Source organism: Camelus bactrianus, chromosome 8 (assembly GCF_048773025.1).
Source record: "Camelus bactrianus isolate YW-2024 breed Bactrian camel chromosome 8, ASM4877302v1, whole genome shotgun sequence".
In the NCBI taxonomy this organism is placed as follows: Eukaryota; Metazoa; Chordata; class Mammalia; order Artiodactyla; family Camelidae; genus Camelus; species Camelus bactrianus.
Genome location: NC_133546.1, coordinates 41,252,776 through 41,277,130, shown reverse-complemented (window position 1 = coordinate 41,277,130; position 24,355 = coordinate 41,252,776). Strand labels below are relative to the sequence as shown.

At 41.0% G+C, this 24,355-nt stretch overlaps 1 long non-coding RNA gene across 1 annotated transcript in view; it reads right to left on the bottom strand.

Annotated features, from left to right (window-relative positions):
- Positions 1-24,355, bottom strand: part of LOC123619769 (uncharacterized) — a 50,948-nt gene that overhangs the window by 12,830 nt on the left and 13,763 nt on the right. Inside the window, exons 7-9 of the long non-coding RNA XR_012508661.1 lie at positions 14,971-15,109; positions 12,811-14,730; positions 2,555-7,975 (exon numbers count right to left, since the gene is read on the bottom strand). This is a non-coding gene — a long non-coding RNA (uncharacterized LOC123619769). The remainder of the gene's footprint in view (positions 1-2,554; positions 7,976-12,810; positions 14,731-14,970; positions 15,110-24,355) is intronic.

Here is a 24,355-nt window from a genome sequence, read left to right as displayed (position 1 = left end):
AAATGGATTCCAGCTATAATAACACCCCTTCCCCCATACCCAAGAAGGACGGGTGTACTCTTTCTTGTTCTATGTCTGAAGAACAAGGCTACTTCCCTGCTCAAATTCCAAATTCCTTAGGAAAACAGAAGCTGTGATGAAACCACATCAGTAACTTCCACTCACATGTCAGTTTTAAAACAACTTGGGAAAGGTCAGCCTATTTGACTTCCTTCTATTGTTGAATTTACCCAGTTCCTGATTATATTTGTGTGGTGCAGTGATTTTTAAAGGTGATTCCTTTATCTGTTTCAGTTTTCTAAGCAACATAAATTAGCCAGGAGTGTTATTTTTTTCCTGAATACTGTATGTCTTGGGAAAAGATTAGCTGTGATAAAAGCCATTATTTCAGTGGCATTTGTAAGAACATCTGTGGCACTTGAGTGGATATTCTCGTTCAAGAGATGAGGTGGAAGGGAGCCCAGGAAACTTCATCAGTGACACAAAGAGGTCACTTGTGTGCACTGTATCTCAGTTCAAAGGCCAACGACACTCCTGGGCAGTTTAAGCACTAAGAGTCAGACTTAGTGAAAATACGGTTTTAGCCCCCAACCAAGGTTTCAATTTGTTTTGACATCTATCACTTTGACGTTATTAGCTTGGCCCCAGTTATCCGAAAATTCACATTTATACCATGGTATGGTTGACTGAGAATGACATGTAGAAAAATGTGTCTAAGGAAAGTCTTTCAGCTTGTCTTATGAAAAATTCAGAATACTATACTATTTTTATGGTTGTCATTTTATTGCTCTTTTTTACTTTTCAACTACCAATTAATTCTAGTCTAATGTTTTCTACATAATCTCTGTATTTTTAGTTCATTTCAAAATACTGCACAAATAGTATCTCATAGTTAAAGTGAAATGCAATGTATTCAACACGAAAAAGGAATGTCAAAGGCATCATTTGCAAAACAGACGAACAATCAAACAAAACCAGGGTGGGGGTGGTCTGGGAGGAGCCGGTACCAGGCTAGGCATGTTTAGAGCAAGAGTTCTTTCTCTGATGATGAGTGTGTTCCATCAGCAAGCCTGCTTTTAGACTTGCAGTAACACTGGTTACCAGCAGAGTGTTCCAACAGCAATTAAATACACATGCATCATCAGTGTTTAGACATTTGGTTACTAAACAAGTGAGCTCAAAGTGGAGAGAAGGAGTGCGGACCAGTGGTTAAGAACACAGGTTCTGCTCTGCTGAATTCTAATAGTATGACCTTGGGTAACCTACTTAACCTCTCTGGGCCTTAGGCTCCTCACGTGTAAAATGAGAATAACGGAATTATCTCTTAGGGTTGTTGTGGGGTTTAAATGATGTAACAACACATGTAGAAGTACAGTGTTGGAAACAGTGCCTGGTATGTAGCAACCACCCGGACATCATGGGGAATACCCTGCCTAGTTTTTAGGTTAAGTTTGGTTTCTAGGCGATCCCTTAAAATGGTGGAAGTTTTTTAAAATGTCCTTTTCTAGAGGTGAAAAAAATAGGAAGACCAAAGAATCTTGAATGCTATGAGAGGATAGTGAAAGAAGAGAGTGACAATTAAGCATTTTGTTTATACCAATAAGGAAACAGGTTTAATTTATAGCAGGAAAGGCTAGGCTTCGAGTCTGTAGACTTCCTGGCACACTGCACTGTGAGATACTGCTGAGCTGGAAATTACAAAGAAAAGAAAAGCTACTTGACATCAGTCAACATGCTATGAATAAACTTTGAAGCTTTCCTGTGTCCTTTTGATTGGATATGGAGTATAGTGATTTGATATAAACATACATCTACCTACAGGAAAAGAGCTGGATTCTCACTCTATTAGGACCACTTAACAGGGAGAATCATTTCATCAAGGGTCTTTTGTTAGCAATTCAGTAACTAAACTCCCTTGGTTGGGTCAAAAGCCAATAGGATAGGGAGGTTTGCTTTAAAGCACACAGTGTTTATGGTGAAATTTAAGGCCTAGTAATATTCCATTTAAATTACAATGGAAAGCAACAACTAATAACCTAATAACACCTAATAATCCATTTAAGTTTGTTAGCACTCAGTTTAAATCACTGTGTAAACGTTTTCTATGGCATGCTACTTGAATGATAGGATTTTGGTTTTTGTGAGGTTTTAAAACATTACATTTTTCTAATATTTACTGTTTCATTTTTTTAACAGAAATAGCACACAAACTTAAACCCAAATCTATTTTCTAAACCAAATTTCATCCAGAACATATGTTTAAAAAAATTGGTAAAAAATGATATATATTTTTTTGGTAGGGGGAGGTAATTAGGTTTATTTAAATTAATTAATTAATATTAATGGAGGTACTGGGGATTAAACCCAGGACATTGTGCATGCTAAGCACAAACCCTACCACTGAGCTATATCCTCCCCACAAAAAAACCAAAAAAACCCACGATATTTTAAAAAGCAAATGTGAAGAAAATCTAGAGAAAAACTGTAGTACCACATTGTCATACTGATTAAATTTTAGTTCAAAAAGATTTTAAAGATCATTTAATTTGCTTACCCCTTATCCTGTTCTAGACAGGCTGCCTTGTGGCTCAACCATGATGTGAAACGGTCCTCCTTGAATTGTACGATGCAGAATCTGTATGGACATACTAGTGTTCTGGTGACAAATGAGAAAATAGAGGTCAAAGTACCTGCCCAGAGTTCCTGAGAGACTTGATTTCTTATTGGCTTCTAAGGCTCTTTCCAAACTCCACAGTGTTAAAATAAAAGTTGACCTGTCAAATCTAAACTCACATAACAGACCAGGACACATTGTTCAGTTAAAATCAATAAAGATAACAAAACTGATCTAAATTTTCAGAAATTCATGCTTCACAGGGGACTGAATTTTGGGGAAATAACTGAAAAATGCATCCAAAGGAAGAAGACAGAACAGAAAAAATAGTGTATAGCTGTTTGGATAGCAATAGTGTTAAATCTATTAAGAAAAATGAGCAGTCCCCCCGGGGTAGAAGGTGAGCAGGAACGAAATGGCAGAAGCCCAGGCCTGGACCCCTTTGGCTGCACTGATCTGCCAGGTGCCAGGGTACTCAGAAGTGCTCTCCGTGGTTTTCCATTTTATCATTTTACTTTGCTGGGATCATGGTTTTGGTGGCTTCACAGAAGAAAGGATTCCTTGGAAAGCCTATAAAATACAGATAAAGACAAGTTGTGGAGGAAGAGCTTCAGGAGGCATTGGAGGAAATTGGGAGAGTGTGTTGCAGAAAGCAGGAGGAAGATGAAGGTGTTCACTTCTACACTGGGGGACGCACACCTCACTGAGACGTTAGGTCACTCGTATCCTTTAGATTTCAAGAGAGAGAGAAGTGCATGTGAACAGAAACTTTCAGCTTATTTTTTTCTCTCCTGATAAATGACTCAAACCGTGGTCACTGTGATTCAATCTTCTTATGTTTGCCCTTGAGGGACAGGCAGTGTCACTTCTCTGGTATTCCTCACAACATACAGCATATGGCAGGGGTAAGATAAGAGTTTCATTAAATTTGTCCCATGTTACGAAAGGAAGGAAAGGGAGAAAAAGATCCCTGGTTTTCTGGGTTGTTGTTTGTTCTTGCGAATATACAATGCATGTGCCCTCTGATTTGTCAAAGCTTGTTAACTGGGCATGGGCCTGTATGTTCATTCACAGTCCATAAAGACTCTCTCTAGATTGCAACCTATTCCAGTAGGAGAAAAACCAAAAACCAAAAACAAAACAGAACGAAACAAGCCCCCAGGCTGGCTGGCGTTGAAAGTGCTGGCAGACAGAAGCAGTAATCTGTTGGTAATTTTATAAGGTTTCTGTGCTGATTACCCTTTGGGCAGTGTCCACATCACTGATGAGTTTACACACTCACAGCTGCCCTGGGAGCAAGACAACATCTGCACAAAAACAGACAAGGCCTATTCTGACAATTAAAAGAGCTGGTAACTGCTAACACTATTCTCATGATCTTCTACAAGAATTTCAATTAAATGAAAATCAAATGCGGCCCTCAGAGGCCATATGGTGCAGTGAGGAAGGGGCCCCACTCCCACAGTCAAGGAGCCCACTCTCCTGGCCTGGCACTGCCAACACCTTGCTGTGAAAGGCAATGCCCAGCTGACATGTGCCCAGGCCTCAGCGAGGCTCTTTGCACAGAAAGGAACTGGTGCTTCAGGAACGCAAAGAAACAGAAAACTCAAGCCTATGTTAGACGTAGAAGGAGAAAAACAGATGCACCAGGAATAAAAGAAAGGAAGGATCAGGCTCAAAGAGAAAAACTGCTGAGAATGGTGCCAAGTGAGGCGATAACAACTCTTATTATGCAGTGCCTACAGTATGCCAAGCACTTTTCAAGTAAGGTTCTTAATATACTTATTGGAACATGAAATGAGTTGACCACAATCCTTCCAAACTTCACTCATGTACAACACTCACCAGTTGCACTGCAATGCCAAGGGACCAAGCACTTTTCAAGTATTGTTTCCAACTTATAAAACAAGCTTGAACCAGAAAGTATAGCTGTATCTGTTGAGAAAACTGAGACTCAGAGAGGTCGAGTTATCTGGGGCCACACAGCCAGTGCACGACACATTTTCTCCTCCTCTCTTTTTAGAGTTTTAGGCAAAGCTTTCAGATGAGGCACGCTGCCCAGGGTAAAGCGGGCCGAGGAACTGTACTGTAGTCTGAGATGTTCTCACCTGATGGCAAACTGCCTCCTAGTCTTTAAATAGCTCACAATGAGAAGAGGGGTAAAAAAAGAAAGAGGATGAAAAGCAGGGATCAGAGAAGAAGATAATGAAGAAAGGAAAAGGTACAAAGAAAAAACAAGTAAGAGATGAAGGGAGAAGCTAAGTGGAATCATTATAACAAAAGGGATCTGGATAAGGACTTTACTTCTGCTAAGTAATAAAATGTCTATTCCCATGTTTTGACCCCAGGTACGGGGGCCTGCTTTCTCCAGATGTGACAATTGCTTCAAAGAGAGCTTCAGGCTTGGAGCAAGTGAACTGCCAAGTCAAGGAAAGTCAAAACAGTCACTCCATACTGCAGAAAGCATTATTTTTTTTAAAGAGGTAGATCTGCTGTATACATTTATTTTGACAAGTTCTGGCTAGTTTTGATCATAATATTATTATAACTTTGACACCAGATGTATTACAAAATTTTATGTAAACCAAGTGTTTAATCGTAGGGAGGCCACAGAACAATTCTAGGATATTAAATTATTTGCAGAGAAGTAGGATGAGCATGGCCATTGTGAGTGTGCGTGTATGATTATCCTCTCTGTTTGCCACAAATAGGGTCAGATTCATTTGTCTACTCACAAAGACCTGCAAATGTGATAATGTGAATGTAAAATAATACAACTACAATAATTATAACTAATATTTATTAACCCATTCTTTCTTCACATAGCCTTCCCTAATCAATTTACTTAAAATTGCACCCCTAACATTCTCTCCTCTATTTCCATTATTTTTTTTCAATAGCACTTATAGTCACTCTAAAATTTTACCTTAACCATTAATGAAAAAGAATGTAAAAAAGAATATATGTATGTATATGCATGACTGGGGCGTTGTGCCATACACCAGAAAAAAAATAAAATTTTACCTCACTTGTTATTGTCTGCCTCCCCTCAGAAAATATAAACTCCTTTGGGCTGGGGTTGCTGTTTTGTTCACTGCTGTATCTACAGTGCTGGGTTCAGGGCCTGCACGTAGTAGGGCCTGAGAAGTGTTAGTGGAATGGATGCATGAATAAATGAATGCTACGTCTCAAAAAGTATACTTTTGCTTTAAGTTCATCATCTTGCTTGATTGTCATATAATTCTAAGGTAGGAGGTGAGTGTTCAGAGAGTTTGAGTTAGCTGTGCGAAGTCTCACAGGTGGGAAGTATCAGGCCAAGACCTGAGCAAGGCCTCCCGATTCCAAAATCCTTAAACAACTACACTATCAAATGACAGCTTGTGTGCGTGTGTTTAATCCATGCAGTTAGACTGTACTAAACAAGACTTGCTCATTAAAAAACTCACTTGCATTCAACCAAAAGATGATGACAAGACAAAATGAAACAGTTAAAAGATATAAATAAATGTTTAGCTTTCTCTAGTCACTGCTAAAAAGAGAATTGCTTGTGGGAGTGAAAAGAAAAACCCATGAATTTCAACATCAGTGAAATTCTCCTCTCTTCACATTTTTTCATAATATGTAACACACATAAAAGTCCAAACTTATGATTTTCCCTAAATTAAACTAAATGTGTAGGCCTCATCTTTTCTCAGGGAGCTATATAGCGCACCTTGCATCTTACACTAGTAATCCTCCTTCATTGCACACTCTTCAGAGTAAGAGAACATTTGATTTTCATTTCCCATCCAGATCAACTATTTTCAGTTCTCTGCTCTTAACGCCTTTCAAAGTAGGGAGACACTGTAAATACGTCCACTTTGGATTCTGAGCTGGTGTCAGGCATTCCTGGCAACACACTGGAGATCTAAAGTAGAGAAATGAAACCAGGGAAGTGTAAAATGCAGCATGTTTGAATTCTGATGGTGTTGTCAATAGGATAGTTATTTAAGTTTTACTTTTCTTTTTCTAATCTCTCAAGCTAAATTTAAACATTCCATGTATGAACTCTGCCCTGAAATTAGAGGAAACATTGTGGTACCTTTCAGGGCCTGGAGAACTGGATTCAAATCCCTTTTCTGCCACTGGCTTGCTCTGTGACCTTGAGCAAGTCAGAACTCATTTCCTCAGCTGGGAAGTGAAGAATTGTGCCTGGCTGCCTCTGTGAAGATCATAATTAGAGAGAGTATACAAAGGGCTTTGTAAACTTTAAAGTGCTTTACAAATGTTAATGTTTTACTCCAGAGATTTTTAGTATACATTGGGTGGAATAAGAAAGGAAAATTGAAATGATACTAGTTTTTTATTTATTGCTTTATATGATAATGCAGATACAATACAATTCATATCTACGGCCACTTCAGGAAAAAACTTATTTGTCAAAACTAATCTACATTAAACAAAATAAATCTATTATATTTTCTCTATGGGAACGTCAGGTCTGATTAGCATGAGGTAATTTTTTTCTACAGATGTATTTCTTATTTATTTTTGTATTATACTTTTGTTGCAGAGGTAATATATATGGTTCAAAAACTAGAAGTTCAAAAACACATGTAACAGAAAGTATCCTTCCCATTTTTGTCCCCAAATTGCCCCGTTCCTACACCCCTCCAATAGGTAGCCTCTGTGTGAGAGACATTATATGTCATTTTGGACTGTCTTTATGAATATGCAAGTTTTAGGTCTTTTTTTTTTTTTGCAATAACAGGGGCTTCTTCTGGTTTAGGGTTGGAAGAGAGGCGATAGGAACTAACTCTTCTAGGTAATGACATAACATGCTCAGGGTTGCACCCTGTTTCGGTGGCAGAGTCAAATTAGGACTTAACCTTGTTTGACTACAAAGTTGGTATTTGGTACAGTGTATCAGACTGGAGAGGGCTGGAGTTAGAGGTCACAGAAAAACAAAGTGAAGGTAGACGGGAAATAAAAGGGGAACAGCAGGAAGAAGGGTGGAATCTATTTTGTCTCCAGCCGGGGAAAGGGCCCCAGTCCAAGAGTGACAGGAAGTGACTGACCAGTGTGTGCTCACCTGCAAAGATGCTCCCAGCCGCAGCCCAAGCTGAGGAACTGTGTGGCTCATGTTGAAGGTCCAAAGTAAGTGGGTGGTGTGAGCCCAAGGGACCACGTTCATTCACCCTGCAGGGCAGGAGAGCAAGTACTGCTTCAGGGAGAAATTTTCCTTCCAGGTGAAACGCAGCAGTCCATCTGATCCCTTTCTTTTCAAGGTCTTAGACTGGAGAAAGGTCAGTAAGTGGCCCCCAAATGAGGGGCTTCTTCTGCTAAGGTTGCATTTTGAGGAGCCTCCTGAGGGGTGAACACCTGTAGGAGTGCAGAGCAGAATTGCGTTCAGACAGCCATTTGCATCACTTCGCAATGCGCATCCGGAGAACCTAATGAGTGACCTCCGAGGTCAACCTTCAGCTAATTAGCTTGTTCTTAGGGACTCTGAGATTCTGAGATGATATAGGATATTTTGTCAGAAAATTGCTGGAAATTGGGAAGATTTGTTTATAAATAGCCTAATATTTTTTCTTGAACACTGTATTTATAAACACACACAAACTGTCCCTTACAAAACAGTAACAGAACCAGAGATGTGTGGTTCTTCCCATCTGCCCTCAGCCACACCAAAATAACTCAAGAAATCTAGTTTGAATTTCAAAGATGTTTCTAAGCTTGTGTTTTTCTGCTGCATTTTGTTATCCTAAAAATTCTTTTAAATTTTCTTGATTTTTTTTCCCTGTGCAATTATTTTCGTGTGTTTCTATTTTCTTAAATCTTCAAAGTAACACTCAGAAAGCACCATGTGGTTGATCTGTCCCGGAAGAGCCACTCAACAGTAAACACTCTGGAGTCATGGAGTCATGGCTTTGTGTTTTCTCTTTCTTTTTTTTCTTTCGTTGATTTTATGCTGAGCTTCACTGTGTGTCCTCACCAAAAAAACTGGATAAAGAGAAAGATACTGTGGACATTCAACTTGTTTGTATCTATCAAAGCTATTTTAGGTTTTAAATAATTAGTTCCATGAGTCGGACACATGCAAAAGAAGAAAGAAAAAAGGCTGAAGAGAGTGCTATGCATAGTGAGGATTTAAAAGCACATGATGTCTCAGCAAAACATAAAGCTTGAACAGAATCTCAAATGTGATTCTTCCTTGTCTCTGAATTGTTGATCAAATACTCAACTCATGTGCAAAGTGATGTCACTAAAATGATAGTGTCTGCTGCATTACTTGTCTTGCAAAAGATTGGAAAAACTTAAACACCTCTGGTGACTATTTAACAAACTTTGGTACATCAGTAAAATGGAATAGTTTAGATAGTTTAAAAGAGGACATAACAATGACCAAAGTATATTGTTGAGAGAAAATTCAAGGTACCTGCTATGTGCCACATAGTCTGCAGAGTCCTGAAGAAATGGAATAAAGGTGTTTATGGTTTAGAGGACTTTGTGGTTCACTGGGGACATGCAAAATGGTTGTGAAAAGGGCATCTGAGCCATGAGGGTGGTGCAATGGAAGGGTTCAAAACCCTTTTGGGCAATGGATAGGGGCAGGTAGTTGTCTGAGTCTGGGCTGCAGTAACAAAAAAACCACAGATCAGAGGCTTAAACAACAGAAACTGATAGTCTCATGGTTCTGGAGGCTGGGAAGCCAAGGTGCCAGTGGACTCAGTTCTGGTGAGAGCCTTCTTCCTGGTTTCCTCACATGGCAGAGAGAAGACAGCTCCCTTCCGTCTCTTCTTTTAGAAGCACTAATCTCACTCACAAGGACTCTGCTCTCATGACCCAATCAACTTCCAGGCCCCTGACTCCTAAGACCATCACCTTGGGAGTTAGGGTTTCAACATTTGGATTTCGGAGGGACACAACATTCAGTCCATAGGAGTAGTCAAAGGAGGCTTCAGGGAGCAGGGAACCTTCGAGTTGGATCCTGAACAGTGAGAAGCTTACCAGGTTGGCAAGGTGAGGAAGGACTTGACCACAGGGGTGCTGAACGGCAGTGGATGTGCAGAGCTGGCCAGAGCACACATGGTTAGAGAACAGAGTGTTACATGCAGCTCTCTGTTGCCTCAACAGCTCCAAAGCTGCAGAGCAATGCAGTGGGTGCCAGTACCCCCATGTCCTAGGCCACTGTGAAGGAGGGGCTATCTTGTTCATTGTAGGTTTTTGCATTAATTTCTGCTTTTAAAAATACTCCATTAAGAAATTGTTTAACTTGATTATTGCATACTTGGGCACCACTTTAAATTTTGTGCCTGAGGTGAGCGCCTCACTCTCCTCACCCTAATGGCCTTGCCTCTGAGACAATCAGTGCTGAACATTCATTAGTCCCACAAAGACCCACCACAATGGATAGGGACTTCCTCCTTCTAACCCCTTCTCCCTCTAGGCTAGACTCATTAACTGGGGGAGAGGTGAGCAAGGGAGAGAAAAGCCAGCTGGACTTGCCCATCTCCTCCCCTGAAGGCTTCCAAGCCTAAAGCAGTCCTTAGGCAAGGGAGGGGTAAGGCTTTCAGTGTGAATTGAGTTTGGAGATGTTTCCATTAGCCTGGACATTTTATTTACTGAAATGAGGCTCTGCTTGTGTCTGAAAATATGTGAGCTGCTCAGATCGCTCTTCCAGAAAGATGTCCTGCTTATCTGTGGGGAGTGGGCTGCACTGACAGCCTCCCTGCTGCATCCATCTGGGTCCACCGCAGCTCTCCAGAGAGCTCACAGTCTCTTCCCAGTGGCCCCACCAATGACCAGGTGGTAATACAGGGGCTTAACCCTTTTCGACCAACCCATGACTACACTAATGGGCAGTCTTTGCTGCTGAGATCTCTGTGGGTGTGGAGAGACCTTGTCAGACCTGTTTCATGGCCTGACCCTTCCCTGACCCCCACCACTTCCATCGCTTTCCTGTGCTCACCCTGATCCAGGCACAAGGCCCTCCTGGCTGTTCTCTACAGGTGTGCTGTTACCTCAGGGCCTTTGCACTTGCTGTTTTCCACCTGGAATCCTTTCCCCTGATGACTATGTGGCTGACTCGCTCATATGTCTCTGAGCCCTTTTCTGAGCTCCCTTTATAAAGACGACAGCGTCCTTCCCCCAACTCCTGTATTCCCCATTACTCGTTCCTATTTTATTTTGTTTCTCAACACATATATCTCTAACTTTTATTATGTTTATTGTCTGACTTCTTGTTAGAATAAAAGCTTCATGAAGGCAAGAACTTGCTTATTTTCTTTCTGGTTTTCCCAGCTCCCAGAGCAGGGCCTGGAGCGTAGTAAGCAAGCATCAGTAAATACACACCAGCACCAGAAGCACTGCAAAGCACCTGAAGTCCCGATGCTCTAAAACACCAAAATTGATTATAACGTGAACTTTCCAATCAGGTATTTGCTATTGTGCAGGCACCGTCTCGTGAAGCCCAGTTCTTCAGTACTCTGTGTTTATGGACTCACTTGACATAAACCCTTCTACTGTCCATATGGCCTGTGAGTGGACGGAGTGAGGGTGCTTGCAGCACCGGCAGTGTGGCAGCTCACAGTCCCCGTTCCCCAATAGGTAAGTAATAGTGTTTGTCTTGTATCTACAATCTCAACTCACAGAGTGTTTTCATTTCTCCATGGACACCAAACGTTCAAGTTGGCTCTAAGAACGCTTTTTTATTTTCCTCCCAAATTAGTTGAACAACTGAGATGTTACAGGTTTTTCTTCTCTCTTTTCCTCTCTATTGTTCATTATCTAATTTTTTTCAAGAACATCACCCTCAAGGCTATTATCCCTGAAATACAGTTATAAAGACCATTGATTTGACTCGTAAAATTGCATTGGTATCTTTGTTCACAGGGTTGCAAACACTGCTGAGGGACTATTGTGACAGTGTTTCTTATTCTATGGACTGAATTCATCTGTCATTCACATTCTTATTCTAAGCACTCAAGAAAGTCATGTAATATTTTATATATTTTACATTAGATATATTACATATTATACACCATATATATATTATTCCATATATCATAATATAAGGTAGTCTAAAAAGTGTTTTATTATGGACATTTTCAACCATATATAAAGTAGACAAAACAGTATAAGGAATGCCATGTACCCATCACCGAGCTTTCATAATTATCAACTCCTGGCTAATCCTTTTATATCTATACCCTCACACACTTTCCCTCCTCTAGATAATTTTGAAGAAAATTCCAGACATCACATTATTTCATCTGTAAATACTTATGTCTATATATTTAAAAGACAAGGCCTCTTACAAGGTAATGATAAACCTTTAAACAAATTTAATTCCTAAAAGCCGAAGGGAAATTACTGATGGTCAAATTTTAATGTTGGGAAAATCACAGTTTCACTGGATTTTTGTTTGTTTGTTATCTATATTAAAATTTTTTTTTTTGGACAAGCATAATTTTGGACAAAATTACTATACATACAATGTCTGATTGGAAATTTCTAGAAAGGAGTAATAATCATAACTTTCCTTCTATGAAAATGAAAACATAGAAGCATCAGAAAAATAAGAATTTTGTGCTTTCTTTTAGTTAATCTTCTGATTTTACCCTAGTATGCCAAAACGCGTCCCATTTCAAATATCTGTTCCTACTTAGATTGTGCATAGGCCTGGGAAAAGGCAGAGAGAGAGAGAATCAGCCACAACAGGCCTTCCCTGGCTCGCTGCTGCTCCCCTTGCTCTGATCCATGCCGTCTGCCTGGCATATAGTGCATGTTCAATGAATATTTGCTGAAGGAATAAATTGCTTTAGCAATGTAAGTTAAGGACTGCTTATCTTATCTTCAGCTCTTTAATAGAAAGTCCAAACCACTTGAAGGGAGCACTCCAGCTAGCCCCAACTGGGGGTCCATGCCCTCCTCTCCTCTTCCCTCCTTTCTTTCTTCTCTCCTCTCTTTTCTTTCAGCAATTTCACACTTTCTATCTCCTCATTTACATCGACTTGGTCTTCTGAGATCTTTAATATGGTGCCTGACTTGGTATTTTACGTTCATTTTCTTTATTTAAAAAAACAGAAAAAAGAATGAGGAATTGCCACTAGTTTACTCTCATGTATGTTTCTTCCCATTGAAAGTGGAGGCACCAAAAACAGTTTGATACAATTTTCTCTCTCAATATCCAGACTTTGCATGGTTCTTACCAGAATCTGTCCCAGGGGCTGGTCCTAGGACCTTGGTAATGATCACACCTTCTGATGGACAGATAGCCTCCTAGAAAAAAAAAATATTCATGTGAATTCGTGTGATATCAAAATATCAGCTCTGAAGTTCTTTCCAGACATCTTCATTCTCTTCAGGGAGATAATGCTGACTAATATGTATTGCTCAGAACCTGAAGCAGATCAGCAAAGGGCCAGCCTAGAACTTGACAACAATAACAGAATATTCTTCAAGTCCAGCTGGGAAGCAATGATCTGATCTGTGATGTGCAGTAGTTTAGGACTTGGGGACAGCCATAATGTGTTTCTTATTCTTAGGTGTTACATGATGCATAATGACTGTCAGCTCAGTCTTGACATAGAGACCCCACTGCAGTTCAGATAGTCCCTCCTGCGAAGTCTGAGGCATTCTGAAACTGCCTAAGATGATTAACTTCTACGATGTTGGTGGGTCCATGGTACACGCTAGAAAGTTATGGACATAAAAACCAAAAGGAAGTGTTGCTAATTTAGTAGGAGATATTGGATCATTTGAGTGGATTTCTATGTAAGTAGTTTAGTCAATAATACCAAATAGACAGTTTTTAGAAACAATTTACAATTTGTTTTATGAATGTTGCCAACAGACTTTTAGAACTTGAAAGGACCTGGGGCACATCTAATTAGCCACCTCACTTATTACTTCTGAGAAAGCTGAGATACGGGTTTGGGGGTAAGGATTTGGCCAAGGTGACTAAACTAATTAGAAGCTAAGGCATGGAAGAAAATAGAGGTATTTTGACTTTTCCTTGGAAAATTAGGTGCCCTGATTTTAAGTTTGGTCCTATAACATGAATATTCCTTATTTGAATTATTAATATTTATTCAACTTTATTGAGTTGAATGTATGCATTATTTAATACAAAAAAAATATACCCAAAGTGTTAATATTTTCTAAAATAAGACATTCTCATTTAACGACAGGAAGGCCCTACAATACTGAATGGAGAAAGACAAGCCTCATGACTAGAGGGACTATAATTTGCATTTTCAACTCTCAGAGTCTTCAGAATAGTGCTGTCTACCTGAAAAATTGTCTTAGAATGGCAGTGTGATCTATCAGCACAGTTAGTCTCAACTATATTCCTAGAAGTCCCTTTCTAAGATGTTTCTGGACAGAGTGGACTACAAGGATATTCTCTCATGAGAGCTGCAGGATGGAAGGAGTCACGGCCATTTTGCAGAATATACACATCATCTCCCAGTTATTCAATCAAACACTTACCTAGGTGGTGCCATGAAGGGATTATGCAGATATCATTAAAGTCCCAAACCAGTTAATTTCGAGTTAATCAAAAAAGGCACATCATCCTGACCGGGTCTGACTGAGTCAAGTGGAAGCTCATCAAAGAGTGAGAAGACCCTTCCTAAAGCTCAGAGACTCCAAGCTTCAGCTCAGGCTCAAGTTCATGGATTTCCAGCTGGCTAGTTACCTGCCCTTCCTGACTGCCTGTCCTGCGGACTGGGGCTTGTTTAGAGCCCTTCTGCTTTTGTCAAAAGTGAGATCTGCTTTTGAAGAGTATACTCTCATTAGAGAGTCAGGAAGATATATATACCTGGAGAGAGGAAAAGAGGGATTGATGGTGGGGTTCAGACTTACCAGTAAATGAGACCAGGTAGCAAAGAGGAAATTTTACCAAATTGCTTCTCCCAATTCCTGGGTCTCCATGCTTAAAAGCCCATGAACCACGGCTCTCTCCCAAACACAAAACATCGCCGATACTGCAAGGGTTAGGATGAAGCTGATCAGAATGTTTGCTCCAAAGAAGACTTTCATTTTCTCGTATTTCAGGCCTTTGTTGTTATTCAGAGTTGGCTGGAAATTATGGAGTCATGGTTACCTCTCTGCACAGCTGTTCTTTCCTTTTTTTATTGCCACCATAGATTCAATCACAAGAGAAAAAGGAAGTTTATTATTTCAAATAGTTTCTTTAAATTTGAAAAACCAGGAAATAAGCCTGCAGTCATAGACATTTAAATTCAATCATAGCACCTCAGTGCCTCTGAGCCAAGCAAGGTTAGCCTCAGTCGCTACTCAAACACAGCCCCTCCAAACACTGATAGTAACTGCAATTTAAAGCCAAACCAAGCTGAGCCACTTACTTTGCTCTGGGAGAGCCAGAATGAAGAGGAATTGGTGGTGGGCTGTGGAGGGTTTCAAGTGAGAGCAGAAACCCCTTCTCAGATATGAATGAATCCCAGCAAGATGGCCGCAGACTTCAGTGTTCAGACAAATTTTCCACTTGAAATAAAAGTGCAGAGAAACATTCTGACTTCTACTAACATTGATTGATTTTAATAATAAAGCTCTATGTTTAGATTTTTCTACAATAATATGAGATTCTTAGTGTAACTGACTTCAATTTCCCTGATGTTACTGTTCATAAGTCTGATGACCCGGGCCACAGCAACAGGAGTGAGACCACACGGCGGGGAACAGCCCACGGTTGCCCGTCTCCATCAGTCGCCACTGGACCTCAGTCCCATGGCGCCCTGCTGAGCCTCCTGGGTGCTGACCCTGTCCCAGCGTGGCGTGTCCACACATCCGAGCAGTCAGACAACGGCTACCGCCACCGGTACCAACCCCCATCCCTGCTCTGTTGCCTTGTGACTGTCACTGATGTGGCCACAATGTTGCCCGTAACCAGTTGGGCCATGCTTTACCCGTCCTTGGGATTTGTTACTGCCACCCTGACATCCATTCCCTGGGAACTTCTTTTTTGATAAACTCACAGATTTAAATTATGGTTGATGTGCCTGGGTTTATTCCAGCTACTATCTGTATTGGTATTCAAATGAGAGCCCCTGCAGGTTGGTTTCTGACTCCTTTTGACACAATCATAGTACTGGTCAGTGGTGTTCTTATTTTCAGATATGGCCAGGTGTTAAAGGTTCATCTTGAGCATTTCTTTCTCTCTCTCTTTTTTAATTGAGGTATAGTTTGTGTTAGTTTCTGGTGTACAGCATAGTGATTCAGTAATACATAAATACATTCTTTTTCATATTTTTTTCGGTACAGGTTACTACAAACTATTGAATATAGTTCCCTGTGATACACAGTAGGACTTTGTTGTTTATCTGTTTCATATACAGTAGTTTGTATCTGTTAATCCCAAACTCTTGATGCAGACCTGGGAGCCAGGTATTTTTTAAAGAGCCCTCCTCCTTCAGGGGTCCTCTGTGTTAGGGATGTACATTCCTAATGGGCTGCTTATGGTTTCTAGGCCTCTTCAGGGAACAAAGTGAGGAGATTAGGGACAGACAGATGATAGATGATAGGTAGATAAACAGATAGATGTAGATACAACATTACAAGTTTATAATATTTCCAATGCAAATTCTAACTCAGGACCATAGGGGCTTTTGTCTTACATTACATATTACATATCACATTACATATTTCCTTTCATACTCAAAATCCTGATCCCCAACACCTACATAATTACTTATTTGTTTTACCCCACAGAACATATCCAACCATCTCAGAATAATCATAGCAACAATATAATCATTAAAAATATTTGAAGTTTTCTTTTTTTTGTTTTTTCTACAGTTCGTTTTGTTCTAAGGATATATTTCCCACTTGAGATGTACTGTCAATTCCCATGTTTTAAAGTCATTTGAAATATTTCCTCCCTGAAGGGATGTGCCATCAACCCAATACACAGGTTCAAACTTTCATTTTGTTTTTAGTGATCAGGTCTTAAAATTTAATTCACTAACAATATATACTGCAGGTCTTCTCATAGGCTTGTATAGATACGTTATTCTTCACTTCTTTTTACAGCTGTATAACCATAGTTGACTGTCCCCTTTCGATCAACATCTGAGTTGTTTCTAAAAAATGAATAGTGCTCCAGTGTGTAGTCTTGTGCACACATCTTTCCATATTTGCCAGTGCATCTTTGGGATAGATTAGAAACTGTAATACTAAGTGAAAAAAATGGTCAATAGAACATCCTTTGACCTGAATACTCACAGCAGTACTCCTATGATTTAAGGATAGAATGATGCTACCTATTCCCCAGAGCCTTTAGCTCCTGATATAAGTCAACGGTTGTCTCTCCCAGAAGACTCATTGAGCCCTCATCCCAGTAGAATTTCTGGACGTACATCCAAACATGCCTTGCTGGAAATAAATTTCTCTCACTAGCACTCAGAACGGGCCTGGAACATCATCATACCAGGTGGAAACACATCTTCTAGGTGTATAATAGGAATCCCTGAGAGTCAGAATTGATCTCAAAATTTCCTTCCACCATGTAATCTCTAAGTGAGTCACATGAAGCTATGTTTTCCTCCAACATTAGAACATATCACTGTTGGCTGAGCACAAGTTGAAGAGTCTGTCTCCTGTTGGAAGCTCAGTCCAAATAATTTGCCATTGAGAGAACTAGAAGGCCAACGATCATCCCTTACTTCTAACGGCTGCATCTGGGTAATGCAAACGCACATTTTGTGATTCCAACGAAGTCAAATTCAGACGTTTTTGTTGCTGTTGCACCTGTTCTCCTTAAATCATCACAACAGTGAGCTCTTCACTTCTCAGCTTCTTGTGAGCCCATCACTAGACAATAGTTACAACTTCTTTAGACTACCTTTTGCCTCAAGCACACAACCAAAAATAGAAGACTGCAGTAGGAAAAGAATGTTTTCTTATTACACTAGAGAGAAAAATGCAGTCACATTTAACACATTAAAACTGCATCTCTCTTATGCAGCTGTCTTAAAGAGACATGAATATATATATGTATATGTATATATCCATTTTATAAATGATAGATCTTCAATTGTCTTAAATTTCAATTGTGACTTCTACCACTTGCACTGCTTGGACCCACAGCTATGCAACAAAGGCTTCTACCACAAACAGTTCACTGGATTTTCCATCAATCATTTCAGGGCACTCCACTTAAAAGTCACATTTCTACCAGTGAAAGAATCCAGTTGAGTCTAGTTACCCCTGAGTCATACCTAGGACTAATCTTTGCCAGGTGATTATTTCCTGAAAAAAAAAAAAAAATCAAGTTAGAGTATCAGGTGGAAACAAAAAAGTGTAAAGGAAAATGTTCAGACTGGCTGGCCCAAGTCTGGGCTCTCCCTGTAGAATGTGCGAGGAGCCTGCAGAGAAATCATTGTGTTGCATCCTATTTAGACCCAGAGGCAGCCTGTAAATTCCTGGGGATACAAAATTGCCTGTTTAACTTGGCCAGCTGCCTTTACTCTCCCATCCGAGGGCCATTGTTGTAAAAAGGCATTCTCACCTTCCCTTCTAGGGCCGCATAGGTGACACCTGGGCTCACATGGCTGGTGTGACTTGTCATGGCCCACAGGGTAGAAACTGGGAGAGAAGATAGTAGTTATCAGGCAGAGCAGCTGAAACCACTTAAGAAGTCCTTAGGAGAGGATTTTTTTAAATCAGTGCATTTGACATCCCTTCTGCCTCCACTTTTTGGTTAATGGAGTCTACTTATTTGTAGTTCTGGAAAATATGAACAGAATGAGTTAAGTCAAATAAAAGTACCACTTAGGGGAGGGGATAGCTCAGTGGCAGAGTGCATGCTTAGCATGCACAACATCCTGGGTTCAATCCCCAGTACCTCCGGTAAAAAAAATTAAATATAAATAAATAAAAATAAATAAACCTTAAAAAAGAAAGAAAGGTACTACCTTTTGTGAAACAGTGGGAAATACTACCCAAGAGTAAAGAAATCTATTTCTTGAAAGCCTGTGAGCTATCAACCTTTTTGTTCTCTTGATCTATGCTATCTTTTCTTCTTTCTTTCTAATACCTAAACACATTAATCTTTCGGTACTGAATACCATGTGATAAGGCCATGCTGATATTCTTCACACCCTAACACTCCTAAAATTGTTTATAGAAAAACCAAATGTTGAGCAAAACAGTCCATGAGAAAGTTCTTATAATCCATTGTTCAGCCAAAGTAACATCATGCAGAAAGTTGACAACTAAAGTAAGTTAGTCTGAAAAATCAGTACAGTCTGTTCAGGGAATGGCATTTTCACTTAGTATATCTAAGAATTTGCAAAAGTATTCTGGGCAGATCACAAAAGTTCTCTTAGGAACTCTCACTCCCTGCACCCTCTCTCCCTGCTGCTCCCCAGGAAGGTAACTCTTGGTGTTGATCTTGTAATTAGAGGGATATTCATTTTTTAACGACCCTGACAGGTTGGAGGGCCACACTGCTGAGTACTCAGCCAGCGGGGTTGCTCTGCAAGGTGCCGCGGGCAGGACAGCCCGGAGCTCTGACATAATTCTGCACATTCACACTACTGCCCCTCCCCCTCCTCCCTTTCCCTTCTCCAAAACAAATGACCTTGCTCAGATCCTGTTTGTGCCTTACTTACTTCCTGCACTGAAGCAGTTTGCCCCTGAGCTTAGCCACTGATCCCTTTGGAGTTGCCTAGCTGGTGTTTCCTCCTTCTTGTCCTTTTCTCTTATGCGTTTGTTTTCTCAGAGTGAGCCCTCACAGGGGCCCTGGCTCCACTAACTGAATTACAGGAAACTGGCCAAGGCATTCTCTCCCCTCTGTTCCTAGAGAGTTAGAAAGCCTGGGAATGGGTTTGGCAAGAAGGTCCCTTGTACCCTCAAACTTGATTGCTTTCAGGATTGCTCATTTTCTCCCAGTTATAAGTGCAAAGTCTGCATTTACTGCCCTCTGGGGCTTCAGACTCACCCACCATGTCCCCCAGGCCAGAGGGCATCCCCAGGAGGCTTCTTTCAGAAAGAAGAACCCAAAGGTTGTTGAAGAAGAGACCAGGGGATCCCTGAGCCCAGGCTTCTCTTCCAACCATCCCAGCTTCAGCTGACCTGCCAGCCCCGCCACTGGCTTTCAGCTTCCTTCCTGCCAATGCCTTTGCTTATCAGCGACACCAAGTTCTCACTGGGAAGAGTGACCAGGGGTCCCCTCTCTTTTTCTCTGACTGTCATGTCTCTCCATGTTGTCTTCTTTCTCTCAGAGACAACTGGATGTTGCTACTCACTTCCTTGGAATAAGGTCAGTTGGCCGTTGTTTTCCCTCAGAACGTTGGCCTGTGCTGAGGAGACACAGGTAGCAGGGCAGAAGGACAAAATGAATGGGTGCAGGTCCCCTAGCACCAGCGTCCCTCCCCTCATAGCTTCACCCAGAATGCCAAAACCACTTCCTCAATGACTTTTCACACTTATAGGGTCCATGGCAAGTCTTTAACTTTTGAGTGAAATGACCTTAAAAGAAACAGAGTTTCAAAGCCTTAACTAAAGGAAAGAACAGTGAGCAGAGCACTTAGCTTAAAACAGGAATGAAAAAGTACAGGTCCAAAGTTATTTGATGGATATTCTGTATCCTATCTGACTAAAACTTAATACACCCCAAGTCTTAAGCCAGCCTCCAATACCAATTTAAAAGGGTCATTAGGGTCACAAAACTGTGCACTCCAGGGCCCCCATCCAACTTCTGTGGCCCTCTGTTAAGCATCTGAGAATGTAAACGTCTCTCCAGGGCAAGTAGATCAGGAATTCTCAGCTCCCACTTTATATAACATCTAGATGATGACAGTAAATGAATGACAGATGTTCAATACCCTACATGGACCAGCTCGGGCTTCCTCACAACATGGCAGTCTCAGGAAGTCTGGTTGCTTATATATAGAAGCTGAAGATTTCAAAAGCAAGTATCCAAGTAATATCTTAAATGACTTTTTTGAATTTACCTTGGAAGTTACATAGCATCAGTCAGAAAAGGCTGCCAAGTTTTAGGGGGAGGGAACACAGACCCCATCTCTTGATGAGAAGAGTGTAAAAGGATTTGTGGACATTAAACAATATTGATTGACCATCTCTTTTGTCTTGCAATTAAGTTTTTGTCATCCTGATCTTCTCCAATTCTTCTGATTGGTCTATCTTTAGCTTCTATCTCCCACACCTCATATAAAGGTATTTTTCACATTGAACATGCTAGCAAGCGAGGTAGCTGGTCTCCAAAGATGGTCCCTGAGCAACCACACCTCCCAGTACTGTTCCTGCACAGTCCCCTCCCACATGGGATCTGGGCGGACAGTGTGGAGGAAGTGATCTCATGTGCTTTCCAAGAAGCCTTGCTGCCTCTACCAGGTCTTCTGAAATGCTCAATCTGGGGAAAGTCAGCTACCAGGTAAGAAGTCTAACCTGAGACCACCATGCTTTGAGGAAGTCTCATGTGGTCACATGGAGGAACTTCATGCAGAGAGAAAAATGCTTGGCGAGCCCCTAGAGATTCCAGCCATCCCAGCCTGGATGGCCAGACATGGAAGTGAGGACCCACTCTTGGATGTCCAGCCCGGCTGATCATGCAGATGACGCCAGCCCGGCCACCATCTGAACTGCAAATGCACTGGAGACTCCAAGCAAGAACCACCCTGTTGGGTCTAGTCAATCCTCTGAATCTTGAGAGATAATAATAAATTGTTACTCTAAGCCACTAAGCTTAAGGTGGCTTGTTACATAGCAATAGAGCACCCAGGTTCTATCAATTGCACCTCAGAGTGTCTCCCAAATCTGCTTCTCTTAGGAAGGCCTTCAGCATCATTTATTCGCTGAGGCAAAGCTTGTTGTCTGGTCAGAGCAAGAACTCATGCCTTTAAAGTTGTTCTTGGATGTGATATGACATGCTCACAAGCAACCATAAAATAAAGGCCAATACAGAGAAAAAGTGCCATGAGAACTTAGAAAAGAGGGAGAGAATTATTCCAGCATGGAGATGGCGGGCAGTTAGAGTAGGTAGTATTGAATTGGATCTTGAATGCCGAGTGGGAATCTGTGGCTTTGTTTTGTAGAACTAGGAAGCTCTTAAAGGTTTCAGAGCAGAAAGGTGATGTGACAAAAAATTTGTTTTATGAAAATTAGTCTGAGAATGATGTATAAATTCAATTTCATTTGGGAGACACTAGACAGCAGGGGTCAGTGAAGATGGGGAGGCCAATAAAAAACTATCAAGACCATCCAGGGGAGAACAATGAACACTTGTACTTGCCTGTGGCAGTGAGAACAGGGCAAAGGAGTAGTTTTAAGTGACATTCCAGAGGTTGATATGACCCAGAAACGTTACATATTTTGTACATGAATCATCCATGTAATGATAAAATGATGAAACAAATTCTCCCATCCTTGAATAAATAAAAACAAATAATTCCAAAACTTTCACTTTTGAAGAAATGTGGTTTTTAAAAGAAAGTACCTTAAAAAATAGTTTATGTTCTGGAAAAAAAGAAAAAGTAAACTGAATTCATAACTTTATGTGTCATCAGAGATTATCCTTTTGAATATTTCTAGCTAACATTTCTAATACATTCACATTGACTGACAATTTTTGTCACTTATCCATTTCTTTGGAACATGTAAGAAGACTCAAAAAAAAAAAAAAAATTCAGAGAGACGGAGAAGATCGAGGAGTAGAAGGACGCTCGCAGGTCACCCTCTCCCACAAATACACCAAGACCCACATCTACAGACCCACTCAGCCAGCCAGAGCACCTGTGGAACTCCGACAGAACATCGCCCTCTTCAAAAGATAAAGACGCCAAAAATCTGGTAGGAGAAAAGGAAAAAAGAAAGAACAAAAGGCAAAGCAGCGCAGGACGGGTCCTGCGGGGAGGGAGCGGCAAAGGAGGACTGGCCCTCGCTCGCTGGGTCTCCCCTCTCCAACTGAGAGGCCAGCGGGACGGAGGGGGAGCCTCCGAGGCTCGGATCTGTACAGAGCAGCCCTTGACTAACAGAACTAAGTTAAACGGGCACAGAGCGTTCCCCCGACACCCAGCCTGAGACGCGGGCCGGCAGCCGCGGGCAGGGCCAGGCTGCACAAGCCGGACGGAGGACGGAAGTGGCTGCACGGAGGCAGCCCCGGGGGAACACAAGGGGCTGCGTGCGGTGGCTGTGGGTGCACAGGGCAGAACAACCTGGGCCCTCCATAAAACAGCAAGGTTGATGTGCTCTTGGGGGAAGGGTGCACACCCCCATCTCTGAAAACCCGCGGAAAGTTTTCGGGGGAAGAGAGGCGGGGCTCAGGCACAGCCGCCATATCCTCCGCGCTGAGCACTCAGGCGGGGGCGGGGGCGAAACCTGCATCCGCACAGAAGGGCTTGGCAGCCTCAAAGGCCAGACTGAGACTGGCCTGCAGCCCGGGGCAGATAGGATCCTTCCATCCTGGCCCCTCAGAGAACTTGCTCCAGTCAAAAGACACAGAGTGGCAGACTGGATAATAAAGCAAGAACCTTCAATATGCTGCATACAAGAGACCCACTTTAGGGAGAAGGACACATATAGATTGAGAGTGAAAGGATGGAAAAGGATATTCCATGCAAATGGAAAAGCCAAAAAAGCAGGTGTGGCAGTACTGATTTCAGACAAAATAGACTTTAAAACAAAGGCCATAAAGAAAGATAAAGAGGGACATTTTATAATGATTAAAGGAGTGATACAAGATGAGGATATTACACTCATTAATATATATGCACCCAATATAGGAGCACCTAAGTACGTACAAGAATTACTAACAGAGATAAAGGGGGATATTGATGGGAATACAATCATAGTTGGAGATTTTAACACTGCATTAACATCACTAGACAGATCTTCCAGACAGAAAATAAACAAGGCAACAGAGAAATTAAATACTACAATAGAAAAACTAGATTTGGTGGATATTTTCAGAGCATTACACCCCCCAAAAATAGGATATACATTCTTTTCAAGTGCACATGGAACATTTTCCAGGATCGATCATGTACTTGGGCACAAAAGAAACCTCAACAATTTTAAGAAGATAGAAATTATCTCAAGCATCTTTACTGACCACAATGCCATGAAACTGGAAATCAACAACAGAGAAACAAAGGAGAAAAAAAGGAAAGCATGGAGATTAAACAATATGTTATTGAAAAAACAATGGATCAATGAGGAAATCAAAGCTGAAATTAAAAAATACCTTGAGACAAATGATAATGAAAGCACAACCACTCAAAACCTATGGGACACAGCAAAGGCTGTGCTAAGAGGGAAGTTTATAGCGATACAGGCCTTCCTCAAAAAAGAAGAACAATCTCAAATAAACAATTTAACCCACCACCTGAATGAATTAGAAAAAGAAGAACAAAAAGCCCCAAAAAGCAGCAGAAGGAAGGAAATAATAAAGATCAGAGAGGAATTAAATACAATAGAGATTAACAAGACCATAGAAAAAATCAACCAAACCAAAAGCTGGTTTTTTGAAAAAGTAAATAAAATCGAGAAACCCCTGGCCAAACTCACAAAGAAGAAAAAAGAGAGAGCACAAATTAGCAAAATAAGAAAGGAAAATGGAGAAATTACAACAAACAAAATAGAAATACAGAATATCATACGAGAATATTATGAAAAACTATATGGAACCAAACTGGATAACCTAGAGGAGATGGACAAGTTTCTGGAAACATACTGTCCACCAAAACTGAATCAAGAAGAATCTGAACACTT